This window comes from Phocoena phocoena, chromosome 1 (assembly GCF_963924675.1).
Source record: "Phocoena phocoena chromosome 1, mPhoPho1.1, whole genome shotgun sequence".
NCBI classification, from domain to species: Eukaryota; Metazoa; Chordata; class Mammalia; order Artiodactyla; family Phocoenidae; genus Phocoena; species Phocoena phocoena.
The window spans coordinates 98229727-98246210 of NC_089219.1; the positions used below are offsets into that span (position 1 = coordinate 98229727).

At 47.7% G+C, this 16484-nt stretch overlaps 1 pseudogene; it reads left to right on the top strand.

The window, feature by feature from the left end:
* Positions 1–3134: 3134 nt before the first annotated feature.
* LOC136134140 (acidic mammalian chitinase-like) lies at positions 3135–15939 on the top strand (annotated as a pseudogene).
* Positions 15940–16484: the final 545 nt, after the last annotated feature.

Consider the following 16484-nt stretch of genomic DNA (forward strand, 5'->3'; position numbering starts at 1 on the left):
AGGTGAGAGCCAGTTGCTGACCAACCAGCTGTGCTGACATCCATTGCAATGGAGGAGCAGGAGACTGGGAATCACTGCAGACAGACAACTGGAGAGGACTGGCCATGTTGTCCTGGAGAAAGGCCCAGAACAGTTTGAAATCTCCTAGACTATATGACTGGGCAGCAGCTTTCCAACTCTGAACATCTATGGCTTAGTAAATTGACTCAGGCCTCAGGTTACTGACTTGGGCTTTGAAATAGTCTTTCTTTTGTACCCAGGTTTAACTCGTAGCTGAGCAGGCAAGGAGCTGCCTGCCCCTCCTCTGCAGGAATTCCTGAGTGAGATTCTCAGAGGTTAGAAGAGGCTCTCCAGATGTCTCTCCTCCAAGCCACCCCTTGACTTTCTCTCAGACTTCAGACTGGGCCTGGCTTTGTTCTCCTGCAGCTGCTCACTTGTCCTGAAGCTCAATAAAAGAAGCATTTGCTCCAGTCAGTGTGGCCTCATTTGTGCAATCTTTGACCTTCTGGTATAAGGTTGTCCTGTCTCACCATTTGTGGCACCCAGGGCTGGGGTACAAATGGAGGCCTGCATATCGTATGTCTAAATATTTAAATGAGCCAAGTATTAAAATATGGTTTGTATTCTTAACAAGTATGATTTCACAATGACCTAAAAGAGCAGGTTTGAATTTAGAATTCTCCGACTCCTCGGAATTCTGCACCAGCGTGCGGCAGCTTGTGCTCTTGGTTCCCAGCCCACGTGCAACACCCTTCTCTTCCCATCTCCATCCCTGTCCCACAGAGCAAGGACCTCACATACACACGTTGCATCCAAGGTTCATCTACACCCCACCCCACCCCAACACACACACACACACACACACACACACACACACACACACATACACACACACACAAACATCCTCTAGCAGGTATGTTCACACTAGCTTTGTGGTTCACACTCAGGATCATGGGACCAGGAAAAAGGGCCGTGCAGGCCCTGAAAGTGGGCACAGGCTGTTTGGGCTATTTGAGCAGGAGTCCTGGGTATCTGGATTAGGGTTTAAAAGAGCAGGGATGTGGGCTTCAGGTGGATGTGCCCCTAGCCCTGCAGTCTTCTCACCTCACGGTGAGGGGTGCAGCTGGAAGAGGACAAGAATGGAGCCATCAAAAGCAGGGGGTAGCAAACTGCGACCGATGGGTCAAATCTAACGCACTGATTTTTTTTGTAAATCAGATTTTATGGGAACACAGCTGTGCCCATTTTTGTTTACATATTGTCTATGGCTGCTTTCTCTCTACAGTGGCAGGGTCAAGAACTTGCAACAGATTCGGTATGGCCTACAAAGCCTAAAGTATTACTCTCTGGCCCTTTATGGAAAAGTTTGCAATTCTTCCTCTAAAGCATGGTGCCCGAAGCAGGGAGTAAGACTGCTTGAAGTCTAAGGCTGTTTCTGAGTTCAGACACCCTAATTTCAGGATAAATTGTGTTTCCCCTCATTCTCCCACTACTCTTCCAATCTTTTCCTTATTGAAAAATGATTTTTATCCTAAACTTTCTTTTTTTTCTTTTTTTTGGCTGTGCGGCATAAGGGATATTATTTCTCCAACCAGGGATTGAACCAGTGTCCCCTGCAGTGGAAGCGCAGAGTATTAACTACCGGACTGCCAGGGAAGTCCCTTATCCTAAACTTTAAACAAGACTTTCATTTGCATATTTAAACCTCATGGCTTATGAAGGGGGCATTTAAGCCCAATTTTCAGATGAGCTGACTGGGGCTCAGGGAATGTAAGATCATATATCTAAGTGGTGGCAGCACTGATCTCGGAGAGACAGCAGTGAACGGTGGCTTGAAGCGAGATCTTAGTTCCCTGACCAGAAATTGAACCTGGGTAACCTGGATGAAAACAAGGAATCCTAGCCCCTAGACCACCAGGGGCTAGTGGCTAGAAGCAAAATTCCCCTGGCCCTTGCTCCCGCTGAAAAATGTATTTCTCAAGGAGGAAAAACTGTAAAACCAGGTACAAAGTTTATGATTAGAGACACAGTACAACAAATAGGAGAGTCCACAGAGAAACAGTTTGTTTAGTTAAGAAAGAAGCAGGGCAAAGATACACACCAGGAGAGAAAGGGTGTGGGCGTCCTCCTTAATGAGGACTGCAGTAAAGAGGCGGTTAAGTCATTTATATCGGGCAGTTCTTCCGGGTCTTTGTTTACCTGTGGCCAACTACCTGGTTTCTTTTTCCACACCTGACCTGTCCTAGGCCCCTCCCCAACAGGTGTGCACTACTTTTTCCAAGATGGATTCCAGCCAAGAGGCCTATGGGGGGCCTTGGCAACACCTATTCTGGGGTGGTGCCCCCTCCTGTTTGACCAACAAGGAGTCTTTCTGTGCATATGCAGTATCTCCCTTGACCCAAGGAGGGAAATACGTGACCTCTTGATCTTTTACTCAAGCAGGGTTTAACCCTCTCTGTCCCTGCCATAACTGTTATCTTAAAGTGTCCACAGGAGGCAAAGTCCAGCTATTTACCCTGTTCCTGTTGTTATTTCCATCTCGAAGGGCAAACAGGAGGCTGGTTGTAAGTATCTGGTCTAGAGCCCACATGCCTCCTTCCTCAAGAAATGTAAACAGGAGGCTAGTTGTAAATGCCTAGCCTGGAACCCATCTATCTCCTGCCTCAGCACCAGAATTTCTGCAGATGAAGGGGCTTAGAGGTGGCTACGTGATCCGAAGGTGGGTGAGAGTGGGAGTACTAGGGGATTTATTCCTTTATGGTTGAGAAAACATTAGATGTACATGTGAAAAAACAGGGGTGGCAAACGCTGCTGGAGACTAGGGAGAACTTTGTGCCCAAGGCCCCCTGAATGCTGCCCCAGAGCTCAGGTCTTCTTACTATAAGGTATACGTTGTTTGGGGTACCTCTCTGGTTTTCTAACTCTGGCTCAGTCCTTTGCTCCCTCAGGTTGTTGCGTTCTTGAGAAGCAGAAGAGTGAAATGATTAAGAGCACAGTCAGGAGTCAGACTGCGTGGATTCACATCCTGGCTTTGTCACTAACTTACTGTGTGACTTTGGCCAAGTTGCTTACCTTCTCTGTGCTCCACTCTTCTCTGTAAAATGGGGATAATAAGCGTGCCTGCTGCCGGAGATATGAGGGGTAAGTAAGGTAATATTTGCAAAGAATTTAGGCTAGTACGTGACACATCAAAACCATTATTTGTGTCTGTTGTTACTTTGATTATCATGGACAGCTGTCCAACACAGTTACCTTGGCCTCGCATGGAGCCCAAGAGTCCATCAAAGGTCTATGTCTTGGGCTCCAAGCCCTGAACTCTATGGATTCCTTTCTCACACCTGCTGTGAGGAGAGAACCCTTTGCTTTGCAAATATCCAGGAGTAGATTAAGGAGATTAGGGCCTTCTGTTTAGCTGAGATTGGAGAGGAACTCTGATCAACCTCCTACCCAACCCCCCCCCACCCCAGACAACTTCTCTCAGGAGACTTTTTAAGGCTAGGAGTCCTCTGCCAAAGAGGAGCCGTATGTGCCGGTTGTATAGGGTGGTATGGGTGAGGGATGGTGGAGCAAGAGAACCCAGGTCCCAGAGGCAGGCTGTCTCTGCTTGGGTCTCAGCTCTACTTATTCTCAGTGTGACCTTAGACAGTTCATTAATTTCCCTTAAATCTGTTTCCCCAGTCTGTAAAAGGGATGACAATAATTTGCCTCAAAGGGTTGATTTGAGGATTAAATGACTTAATCGTCTCTCACATTGCACGTGCTGATTGAATGTGAGCTGTTATTACCATTTTCAAGACTGGGCCAATTCCAGATAGTTAACGCCTCAAGTGCTTGGCAGTCAATGATAGAGGCCAACTGAGTCAAAGGCCTGGGAAGGATAACAGCCATGGGATTGCCAGCAGCCCATCATACTTATGTTAAATCTGTAGGAGCCATTCCTGTATTCTCTGTGAACCCAGATTGCCCTTAAATGGGTCTGGATTAGAAGTTCCCAAAGGTCTGATCAGCATCTTCCAGCAGACCTTGAACACTCACCTAGCAGGTCTCAAAGCAGCAGGTGTTGCCTGGAGTGCAACCAGCAGTGCCACCCGTCCCAACTGGGATTTTATTTTATTTTATTTATTTATTTTGCGGTACGCGGGCCTCTCACTGTTGTGGCATCTCCCATTGCGGAGCACAGGCTCCGGACGCGCAGGCTCAGTGGCCATGGCTCACGGGCCCAGCCACTGCATGGCATGTGGGATCTTCCCGGACCAGGGCACGAACCCGTGTCCCCTGCATCGGCAGGCGGACTCTCAACCACTGCGCCACCAGGGAAGCCCCCAACTGGGATTTTAGTCAGACTCAGTGTGTGTCCTGGGGCTGGTGTCGATGCCAGAGGTAAAACCACACCTTTGCTCCTCTCATTGCCTTCTGAGGCTGAGTGACCCTGAGACGCGGTCTGGACATCTGTGATGTGGCCTCATAGTGGGCTTCCTGTAGATGCATCCCCTTCTGTCTGGGCAGTTAGCCTGGGAGTGGAGTGGAGGGAGGGAGGCAGGTCCTAAAACACTGTGATTCTCAGTGCCTCGATCCATGGACATTTTTGCTGCTGTCTTTGCTCTGATTTTTATGGCTCCCTGGGGCCTTGTCCCAGGACTTGCTGCTTCTCCCGTCTGAAGCAAAGCCTAACTATAAATGTCTGCACCCCGTGAATTTCCTCCATCCTCTGAAAACCAGGCAACCTTCAGTTAAATGGAAGCAGGTTTGAAAAGTGATGCTTTCTCACTGCAAACTTGGTGAAACCTCACAAACTGGTAGCCATTACCTGACAGCTATTGTTACGATGGATTCAAGGAGTTGGAGGCTGGGCAGGGCTGCCTACCCTTGTCTGGCCAGCGATAAATCCTGGTCAAATGGCAGCCTCACTTCCCTTGTCCATACTCATCCCCTAGAGTTCAGATGGTCTCTTTGGACATGTAGGGCCTACTGGGACCTGTAATGACTTTGAACCCTAGACCAGCCTTATACCTGTGCCAGATATACCATTTTCCTAAACGTACCTTCAGTCAATAACCTTTTATGTCTGTTCTTACCGAGTCTCCATTGTGTCTTGGGGTTGATTACCTAAGAAGGAAAACACAGGTAAGGTTCAGAGGATAATTGGGAGCCATGTGTCCCCTGCTACCCCTTTATTCCTGGGTCAGAGGAAGGGAGACTTGCTTGCTGAAGGGAGCCAGGTGCGGGGTGGCAAGGCCTCCAGTGTTCCCTATAAAAAGCTGGCGAGTGATCATTCAGCCCTGGAACTCGCAATGAGCACTTCCTATCAAAAAGGGGAAATTGCTGATTCTTGCCGGTGAGTCTGTCCCAGGTGGCCCAGGTGAGCTTTCAGAGTATCTGCCTTTTCTCCTCTATTTATTCTACCTCCACCCTCACTCTCTATGCTCCAAGGCTTCCTTGTCCCCTTTCTCTCTTGCAGATTCCTTGGGTTCATAACATAGTGGGGAAGGAAGGAAGGAAGAGAGGGAGAGGAAGAGGAAGGAAGGGCCTGCTAATCACCCAAGGGCTTCAGATGGGAAAGAAAATGGATAACTCTGGTGAATCAGGACAAGGCCATTTCCCCATGTAGGGTGATGGAAGACTTGGGCTAGCCATTCTAGTTCTGATGTACCTGTGGGGAGGAAGGTGATCTCCGCGTCTTACTCTTTCACCATCTTCCTCAACTCCTGGGCTAGCCATTCTAGTTCTGATGCTCTGTGATGCCTCCTCACTGCCAGCCACAGAGCGGGAACTCAGTGCATACACTTGACCAAGGATTAATCAACTAACAGGAACAGTTAGCAGAAAACTGGATGGGGCAGAGCTTTTTCTGATTGTGTACTTTGGGGACAGGTGTGAGGGTTCCAGGGAGAGAGGCAGACAAGACCTTAAAGAGCTAATGCAGTTCCTCCAGTGCTAACTCATCCCTAGAGATGACGCCGCAACTGTGGGTAGGAGCCCAATGAGAATGGTCACTGAGTCAGATAGCACAGCGCATCCTGGGTACAACTGGGTAGCTTGGATGGAAATAAAATTTAGGAGCATAATTTCAGTTGAGAAGTAGAGTGAAACTGGTTCTGGAAAAGTGAGTTCTAGTCCTTAGTGTGAAGGGTATGGCTACCTGAGGGGGCCCTCTGCCTGCCCTCTCCTTCTCCACCTCTGGTGCCTCCTCTGCCCTTCTCCACCACTTTGGTTTATCTTTAGGGTCTGTTCATTCAATACATATGGACAGAGAGTTGACCATGTGCCAGGCACTGGGCTGGGTAGTGGGGATTCAGCGGTGTAAGTACAGTCCCTGCCCTCAGGGAGTTCATATTCTAGTGGGCAGACCAATAAACAATTAGTGCTTTCAGGGTGAAACATGCTGTGATAGGGATAAGAAAGCGCAAATCCCAAAGGAGCCTAGAGGGAGAACAGAGAGCCCAGTCCCAATGTCACCTCTCTTGGGAAGTCTTCCCTGACTTGTTTTCTATAATATCCTGTGCATATCTCAATTTTAACACTTGTCTCATTGCATTGAGCTGAGGTTTGGTTGTGCTTACGGGTTTGACTTCCCCACCAGGCTCAGAGTTCTCTGAGGGCAGGGAGTTTGTCTAGTTTTTCTTTTTGTCTTCAGAACTCAGTACTTAATATGAGTTTGTTGAACGAATAACAACATGTGTTCCTGGTTCCTGAACTGCTCCCTATCATCTGAGCTTCCAGGTAGCTCACCGAGTGCCTACATTAGCTACTTTCCCTGAAATCATCATGCAGGGGTCCATGTCGGGAAAGGATTTATAGAGCAGAGGGGGCACCAGGCCCCAGCTCCCCTTCTCCATTTACTGCCGAGTGCTGTCCCAGGTCAGCCAGGGAAAGAATGACCCTGCTACCCTCTGACCAAGATCTCTTTTCTTCTTTAGGGCTGGCCCTCTTGCTGCAGCTGGGCAATTGCCCCATGTGAGGATGGGGTGTACCAGGGTACCCTGGGGACAAGGGATATTAGTCAGGGAAGGGGCCATCTCTTATTTCCCTGCCGTTCCAGGCACAGCAACCAATATTGTCTGTTACTTCACCAATTGGAGCCAGTACCGTCCTGGGATTGCCCGCTACATGCCCGAGAATGTGGACCCTTGTCTCTGCACACACATCATCTTTGCTTTCACTGGCATGACCAACAACCAGATGACAACCATTGAGTAGAATGATGAGACCCTCTATGCCAGCATCAATGGCCTCAAGCACTAGTGAGTTCTGGACTTGGGCTCTGGGCTGGGTTGGAGGTTTTCACATGGGTCTTTCAGAAGTCCTTAGAGACACCAACACCAGAATGCCTAGTCTTTGAGTCCTGTTTGCAATCACTCTCATGCCTCATTGGCAGAGCTATTGGCATCATTCTCCCTAGGAGAGGCAGGTTGCTGTCATTTGTCTGGATTATTTTCTCAGCAGATCCTTCGCATTGAATGTTATGTGTCCCATGAGTTGCCATCCACAAGGGATTCATTGTGAATACAGTCCCCTGGAGGTTGCCATGTTGCAGTACAGACCCACACCAACCTATGGGCTAGCTGCCAATTTAACCTGAGATGGTTCTCGTGCCAGTTAAACACTTAGCACATGTACTGAGTGACTACCAATGAATTGGGCGAGCCAGACATTATGCTAGGTGCTTTTCATTTATTATTTTTGTAACCGCCACGACAAACACTAGGAAGTAGGCATGTTAAAGTTTAAAAGATATTTTAAGCTTGAGGAAACTGCACTTGTAGAGAGGTTAAAAGCTTTCCGTTGCCCACAGAACTAGTAAGTGGCAGAACTCAGGAATGCCTGATCAGTTTATCAGATAGGTTAATTGACACTTTGGTCCAGTTGGGAATCCAGTGGGTAGTTTTTAAGATCAAGCTCACAGGACCTGGGTGCCTGCTGGGAGACACCATGGAATAGAGGAGTTAGGTTTAAATCCTGGCTCTGCCAACCTTAGTAGCTGGGTGATCTGGAACAGATTGCTTAAGCTCTCTGAATATCACATAAAGGGCAAAGTGAGATTAATAGTTCCTGCCTATTGGGATTGTAAGTGTGACAGAAGCCATGCATGTAAAAGTACCGGGCATTTGGTAGGCACTCAGTAAATGGTAGACACTTCTACTGCCTCTATTCCTTGTTCTTTCCTTTAAGAGTCTCAGACTTTCAGCTTTCTGGTCTAGTGTATCCTGGCAGCTCCAGCCCCTCTACCATCTGTGCTAAGGGACTACTTTTAGGTTTTTCCATCCTCCCTAGGATGCCCTGCCTTGTCTTCCCCTGAAGCTTCCTGTTGAATCAGGATCCACCAGCCCACTGGCAAGGCCAGGAACAGGAACCTGTTCAATGAGCATTTATACTATGTCCTGGAGGTACCCAGAGTAAGACAGTACTTTGCTCCTACAGAGAGCTCTGCTCCCAGTGCGAGATCAGAGACTGGTAACGGGGTAGGCCTGGCGCTGCTCAGGTGTGGGATACGAGGGTGGAGAGACTGACCAGCAGATGACATCTCCTTGCCTGTGGAATTTTATTTACATTGGGATCTTTCTATCTCCAGCAACAGGGGACTGAAAACCCTGCTATCTGTTGGGGCTGGAACTTTGGAACCCAGGGGTAAGACTTTGCATTCACAGAGGAATCGCTCCCAGATTACTCAGTGTCTTCCAAACTCCAAGGGCTCTGAATTCTCTGAAGTGGGTGGCCTCTGGCTTCAGGTATCAATTTAGATATCCTATAACCTTCTGGTCAGAGCTCTCTTTGAAGTCTGTCCTTCCTTTATCACAGCTCTTACCACCTGCCTATCTACTTATCTATACCTTCCTTTATAGGAGCTCCTCCAGGGCAGAAACTCTATTGTATTCACCACTATATCCCAGCACTACCAAATGTCAAATGAATGTCTGAATAACTGAATATGCATCTGGACAAATAGGAGGCTAAGTGACAAGACAGAGGACCCAGGAGCTTAGACCACTATTGTTTCCTCCTGTGTCCCCCCACCCCACCCCTACCCCAGCCCCAAGTGTCGCATAATAGAATCCTGCCCTTGAGAGAGTCCACGTTGAAGCCCATCACTGCCACTAAGATGATAATGACTTGCTGGCTCCAGATTCTCCAACATGGTGGCCACTGCTGAGAACCATCAGACCTTCATCCAGTCAGCCATATGGTTTCTGAGGAAGTACAACTTCTATGGGCTGGACGTTGATTGGGAGTATCCTGTCAACTGTGGCAGCCCAGCTGACACCAAGCAGCTCTTCACTGTCCTGTTGAAGGTGACCCACCTTCCCTGTGTCCAAAGAACATAGGATCTGGTCCACAATGGACTGGGGAGAAGACCTCTATATGATGAGGGGCTCTGAGAGAGGCTAAATACACCTGAGGGTGTGAATCTCAGCTCTTCTGGCTCAAAGCCTGATTTCTTTAGTGTAAGATCAGATTTTTCTTTCAGGGAAAACTTGTAGGGCCAAGTTATAGAGACTAGTATAGGGGAGCATGAAAGTTAATTTATTTACAGTAAGAAATCTGCCAAGGAGTCTGAAACATTCATATTCTAAGCACAGCTATGGGAAGTCAAATAGTCCTCAGACAGGTCCTTCCTTGGGGGCAGCATGTAGGGCAAGGTGAGCTAGTTATAGACTGAGATGTTCAATGGCCCTTCACTCTGGTAGGTAGAAGCAGATGCTTCCAGCGAGGAGGTACTCCTGCCACCAGGGCCAGACATAAAGTTGTTGGTCCAGAGTGTCCTCTCCCCTGGGCAGCTTGATTGAGCACGAATGATTACGTCGTTACTCTTCTTCCATGATTGATTTTTCCAATTGTTAGATTTAATCATATATAGTCTGTAAAGCTAAGAGCCATTTTTATTTTTTGTCCATATATAAGCTTTCTTTTTTTATTTTTCTGCTCTGGACATTATTTGTGACTCTTAGAGGGTCACCAAATTTCCCTCAGTACAAGTTTTGGGAAGACAACTCATCGTTGTTCCCAGAGACTAATAACAGTTTTTTTGTTTTGTTTTGTTTTTTTATTTATTTTTATTTTGGGCCACGTTGGGTCTTCGTTTCTGTGCGAGGGCTTTATCTAGTTGTGGCAAGCCGGGGCCACTCTTCATCACGGTGCACGGGTCTCTCACTGTCGCGGCCTCTCTTACTGCGGAGCACAGGCTCCAGACGCGCAGGCTCAGTAGTTGTGGCTCACGGGCTCAGTTGCTCCGCGGCATGTGGTATCCTCCCAGACCAGGGCTCGAACCCGTGTCCCCTGCATTAGCAGGCAGATTCTCAACCACTGCGCTACCAGGGAAGCCCCCCAACAACAGTTTTTGAAGCAAAGAACTCTTAGCTGAACACTTTTCAGCTTTCTTTGTAAGAATCATGACCCCGTCAAATGTTCATTGGTCCTTGCAGCCTGAGTCCAGGGTCCTCTGTTTCACAGGAAATGTATGAGGCTTTTGAGCACGAAGCCACCCAGAGCAACAAGCCTAGGTTGTTGATTTCTGCTGCTGTGTCAGCTGGAAAAGGTACCATTGAAACTGCCTACCAGATCCCCGAGATGTCAAAGTAAGTAAACTCCAAGCCCAGGAACCCAAATTTAGAGCTAAGTAACTCTGAGACCTGCCCCATAGATTAGCCAATGCTCAGGTACCTTGGAGAGAGAGGGTTCTGTCCCAAAGAATAAGATGACCCCAAAGCCTGAGAGAGAGACATGGGAAGCCAGCCAAAATTCTCAATGATAAAAGGCTATTTGGAAAAGGTTAGGTGAGTTTCACACTTCTACAAGACCTGAAGGTCTGAGTGCAGCCAGATATTGATTATGGATTGTATGCCTTCTATATATCAGTTTTTCAAATAAAGGTGAGAGAGAATGAAATAAAGAACAATAAAGCATATTCCCTCATGATGTAATTACAAACAACACATTCAGTAGGGACTAGGAGCTTTAGGGGGAGTGGGATGGAGACTATGATTTCCTCTGGATCATTTTTCTTCTCTTGTATCCTACCCCCAACAACCCAAGGTACATGGACCTCATCAACGTGATGACCTATGACCTCAGGGGCTCCTGGGATGGCTTCCTGCCCCCTGTTTGCAGGACCCAATGACAAGGGAGACTACAAATACTTCAGTGTGGTGAGTAAGGGTTTGGGACAGCTAATTCTGATGGATATTTTCAAAGCATGTCATGGGATCCCTGGCCAAGGACCAAAAGGGAGGCTGAGGAAGCTTGATGGACAAGATAAAGATGGTGATCTTTTTTAACCCAGTTCATGTTGCCTGCTTCCTTTTTCCTATGATTAATTGTACCCATTCATCTTTCACACCAAAGGAAGCAGAATAGTGGCTTGCGATAATCCCAAACATTGAAAAAATAACTTAACTATCATTGTCATTGATGCTAGGAGTACATTTCATGATCTATCTTGCCCCTAATCTTCCTCACCTCCCTTCCACTTTCTCCCCATCCCATAAGATGTATCTTCTTAACTTGTATGGCATAGGCAGCTGTAATAATAAATCTTCTTAATGAGTAGTAGGTGTGTAAGTTGGCTAGATGTGATTTCAGTGTAGAATGCAACCAGAGATATAAAAATTGGCATGGGAATGTCTCCCAGGAGCATACCCCATGCTCAAACAATTCTGAGCTGCTATATTTCACAAGTTGGGAAAACAAAAGGATGCATAGCTGAACTCCAGTCCCATCCCAAATGCCAAGTCCAGCATGAGGGGAAGGAGGACAGTGGAACATTTCATTCCCAGTTGACACTGGGCCCTGCTACCTAAGTACTATACCTCTTGACTGACGCTGCCTCTAACACCCAGTTCCAGAAGGAAGGGTACCACTTTCCTTTCTGTGAGGTTGGGCTGTGGAAGGGTCTGGACTGCAGGCTATGTCTGAAGTGGCCAGGAAATTGGGTAGAAAATGTTGGCTATTCCACAGGCCTCTGGGCATATCCTCAGCTGCTTTTTAAGTACAGTAATATGTTCCTTACCTTGCCTCTAGGATTATGCAATGAACTACTGGAAGAATCAAGGTGCCCCTGCTGAGGAGCTGATGGTGGGCTTTGGGGCTTATGCCAGTACCTTCACTCTCATTAACCCTGCCAGCCATGGCCTGGATGCTCCAACCTCTGGCCCTGGGACTGCCAGGTCCTACACTCAGGAGGCTGGGAGTCTTGCCTACTTTGAGGTAATGTCCCAGAGGGCCGGAGGAGCAGAGAGATTCACTTTCTGTTCTAAAGGATCATAGATACTTCCAAAGAGAAAGAATTTATACTCTGATTTCTAATACAGGGTACCCCATTGTTGCCAGCTCCGAGTGTATGTGGTAGGGAGGGAAGGGTAGAATGAACTATTGATAAAACATCTCAAATTTTAACCTTTTAGAGTAAATGTGCATCTTTCAGGCTAGTAGTGGTTAACATTTACCGAGTCCAAATGTATAGCCAGGCTCTGTTCTCAGTGATTTTTATATATCATCCTATTTAACCCTCACAACAGTGAGGTGCTGATTTTATCCTCTTACACAAGAAGACACAGAGGCACAGAGAGATTAAGAAACTTGCTCAGGGTCACAGAACTTGTAAGTGGCAGAGCTAAGATTCAAACTAAAATTGTCCAGCACCAGAATCTCAGACCCTAAACATTATGTGTTATCACCCCCTTGTTGGCTCTTGGCTCTTTTTGGCAAAGATTCTTTCAAATAAGAGAAACAGGAAAACACGTTTCAAAGGGAAACTGGGCCACAAGGCACAAAGAAGCTGCCCTGTCCCTTGTCTCACAGATGGGTATTGGCAGACCCAGGACTGGGATTTAGGTCTTGTCTTTCCAGCCAGTGCCCTTTCCACTGTGCCACCCACAAGAGGGAAAGCAGGGGAGCTGGGGTGAAACTGGAACCATGAGCTCTTATTTCCAGCAAAGAGAGATGGGGAGAGGAGTATATTCCAGAAAATAAAGGGAGGGAGGAGGGAGATGTGAGCCAAACATAGGCAGGTGCATCTGAGCCGTGATTTGTCCTCCTGCCCAGGTCTGCTCCTTCTTGAAAGGAGCCACCGAGGTGTGGAACACTCCCCAGGAGGTGCCCTATGCCTACAAGGGGAATCAGTGGATTGGATATGCCAATCCCAAGAGCTTCACCCTCAAGGTAAGGCCCTCCACACCCTTCCTTCTGCACAGTTGGGAGAGGTAGGGAACCTGCCCTCCAAGTGCATTTGAATTATAAGAGAACACCTAAGAGAGGTAAGGCAAGACCCAGGGTGGCCCTGAGGTCTCAAGGGAGCTGGTGGCCCAGCTGTAGAGCTCGGTGGTTGGAACAGCCCCTCTGCTTCCGGGAAGTTGCAGCTAGTTCCTCCCTTCCCTCAGCTCCTGTGCTTTCCCGTCCTCGGCCCCCACGCCCACTCTTGGAGACTCCCTTTTGGCCCCTTTCCCTGCTCTGCTCTGCTCCTGATCCAGCGCTCTGATTCGTGCTTCCTGAATTAGGCACTCTTCCACCCCGAGGGCCATGGTGTAGATCAGTTTCTTCCTCTCCTTTGCTCCTCTCCTGCATACAGTAACTTCATACAGGAGGAACCCACATCGGGAGGCAAGAGATCCTTGGAGCCATTAGGCTTCTGCCCACTGGCCTTTACATGCTCATATCTGGGTGGTTACTATTTACCAGCCCCAAAGCCCTTCACCCTATACCTCCCCATCAGGAGCCCTGTCTCTCTGCCCAGACACTTGCCAGGTGAAGGGCCCTGTATCTCTTTTGACATCACAACCCACCCAAACTCCAACTCAGACAAGCCTTCTCAGAAGGTGTTTGGTGATAACAGAGAGCAGGGGAGAGACTCATTCTCCCTGACTTGGTAGTCCTAAGATCTCTCCTTGTCTACAAATATGTCCATGAGTCCCTCAGAGTCTCTGTGGGAAAGCCACTCTCCCATTCCCTCCTCTCCATGACTGGATCATGGCCTTCCCCGTCATCCTGCTGGAGTCACTCCTTGCGCTTGTGCAAGGACATCCCACAGTGCCCCCGATTCTCTCCCACAGGGTGAGTGGCTGCTGAATAACAAGTTGGGGGTCCATGGTCTGGAACATTGGCTTGGATGACTTCACGGGCACTTTCTGTGGACAAGGCAAATACCCTTTCATGCATGCCCTCAAGTCTGCACTCAGTGTCTCCACTCCCAGTAAGTAGTGAAGCACCACCTACCAGCCACGAGGTAACAAACTAGACATTAAGGAGGAAGAAAAGACTATCCAGAGCTCCTCCCATCTGGCCTCAAAGAAAGCCTCCTTCAGATCTTCCACCTATCCTAGCATGTCCACAGGAAACTGGCATTTGGGACCCAGAAAGAGAGACTCAGGTGGCTGCTAAGGGACAGCCCCTGAGTGAGAGAGAGAGGCCCATCCCTGTTCCCAAGGGCTTTCCTTGTAGAGCTGTTCAAGGAGCTCCTGGAGAACATTCCAGAGCCTGGGTAGAGAGAGGACCACAAAAGCCTTGTTCCTTTTCCTGTCTGTCCAGCTCCAGCCTTTAGGAACTTTGTGGAGCAGAGAAGACAAGGCAAGGGAGAGATGGCAAAGTTAGGTGGTGAGGAGAGGGAAGAGAGAAGGAGAACCCTGAAGGGGTCCAGCTGGCCCATTCCCTGAAGTGAGGAGCAGAATTACGATTAGTCTCAGCACACAGCTTTGCCCCAGACCCAAAGGCCTGGGCAAGTGCAGAAAGCAGAAGGGGCCAGGAAGACATGCGGACAGCCAGTGCTGACTGCTGGACCGTGTCAATTCTGCTGGTTCTTTCAGATTTTAAGTTATCCTCACAGATGCTCTTGGAGACAGGTGTAGTCTACTTAAACATAAAAACTAGGGAGGGAGAAACAGGGAGGTATTAGTCAAAGGGTGCAAGATTCAGTTTTACAATATGGATAAATCCTAGAGATCTACCATACAACATAGTGCCTGTAGTTAAGAATACTATATTGTATACTTAAAAATTTGCTGGAAGGGTAGATCTTGTGTTCTTACCACAAAAAATAATAATAAATAACGAGGACAGGAGGAGACTTCTGGAGGTGATGGGTATGTTTACGACATTGATTGTGATAATCGCAATGTGTACTTATCTCCAAACCGATCAAGTTGTATGTAAACACTTTGTATGTCAATCATACCTAATAAAGTGGTTTAAAAAAGAAAGACAACAGTGTAGTAGGCATAACACAGGCTCTGAACTCAAGTTAGAACTAGTTTTGAATCTCAGTTCTCACCTTAGCTGACATGAATAAAATCATCTTTAAAATTCTTCCACTTTGTAGGATTTTGGGGGGTTATGGAACATAGTATTTGGACAAGCATTTAGGTGATAAATAAACATTACTTTCCTCTTAAAAATAAAATAAAAACAAAGCAAATTATTCTGTAGCACTTACTATTTTATACAGCATACACATGGGAAAATGCTTTATGTAATAATTCTAAGAGATAGTACTAGTATGCCATCATTTAAGGGAGGAAATTGAGGCTCAGAGAAGTTAGTCACTTGTTTGTGGTCACATAGCTCATAGCAGAGCTGGGCTGTGAACTTGGGTATCACTGATTCAGGCCCAGAGCATTTAACCACTGGTTCAGATAAGATGAGGAACCCCCAGTGACACTACAGACACAACACTCATGCTGGGAAAGTAGTCCACCCCAGAACCTATGGGGCCCTTTTCTTACTCTCTCAGGTTGCAAAGTGCCCACCTCTACCATGGGCTCCCCCACCAACACTGTGGCTCCCGGGAGTGGCAGCACTGGCGAGAGTGGATTCTGTGCTGGAAAGTCCAACGGTCTCTATCCCAGCCCCACCAGCAAGTGCACCTTCTACAACTGTGTGGATGGATGTACCTACAAGGAGGCTTGTCAGACAGGCCTGGTCTTTGACACCAGCTGCTCTTGCTGTAACTGGATTTAAGCCATCTGCTTGTGGGATCCATTGGGGACTGTAGGACAGAAGGATGATTAAATGGAAGTTTTGCCTCAGACTACCAAGTTGTCTACTTTGATTTGTAAATCTACGTGATACTCCCCTGTGTGTAAAACAGAAGCCTTACCTTCTTGCTTCCCAGAGGTCTCCAGAGGTTGGGGCTGGGAGACAAGAATGGGTAGTGTCTGGGACCTATCTGAGCATTTCCGTGAGAAGTTCTGGTGTTCTGGGCTCCTCTTGAGGCAGAAGGGGAGAAGAAATGAGAGGCTCTAGGGTCAAGAGAGATCAAGGGAGATTTGATCTCTCATTTTGTTCTTTCCCACAAATATGCCTCCAAAGTGTCTTGCAGAAGAACCTAGAAAAGTGGTTGGACTCAGAACACAATTTACTGCATCACCTCCTTCAGGAACTCTTCCTTTACCAGGTTAACTCATCTCCCAACTCCAGGGCTAAACAACCCAAGCAAACCATACTTGTTTGAAGACAGAGCATGAGGGCCACCTGTAGGATGGTCCACACACTCCACTTCCACA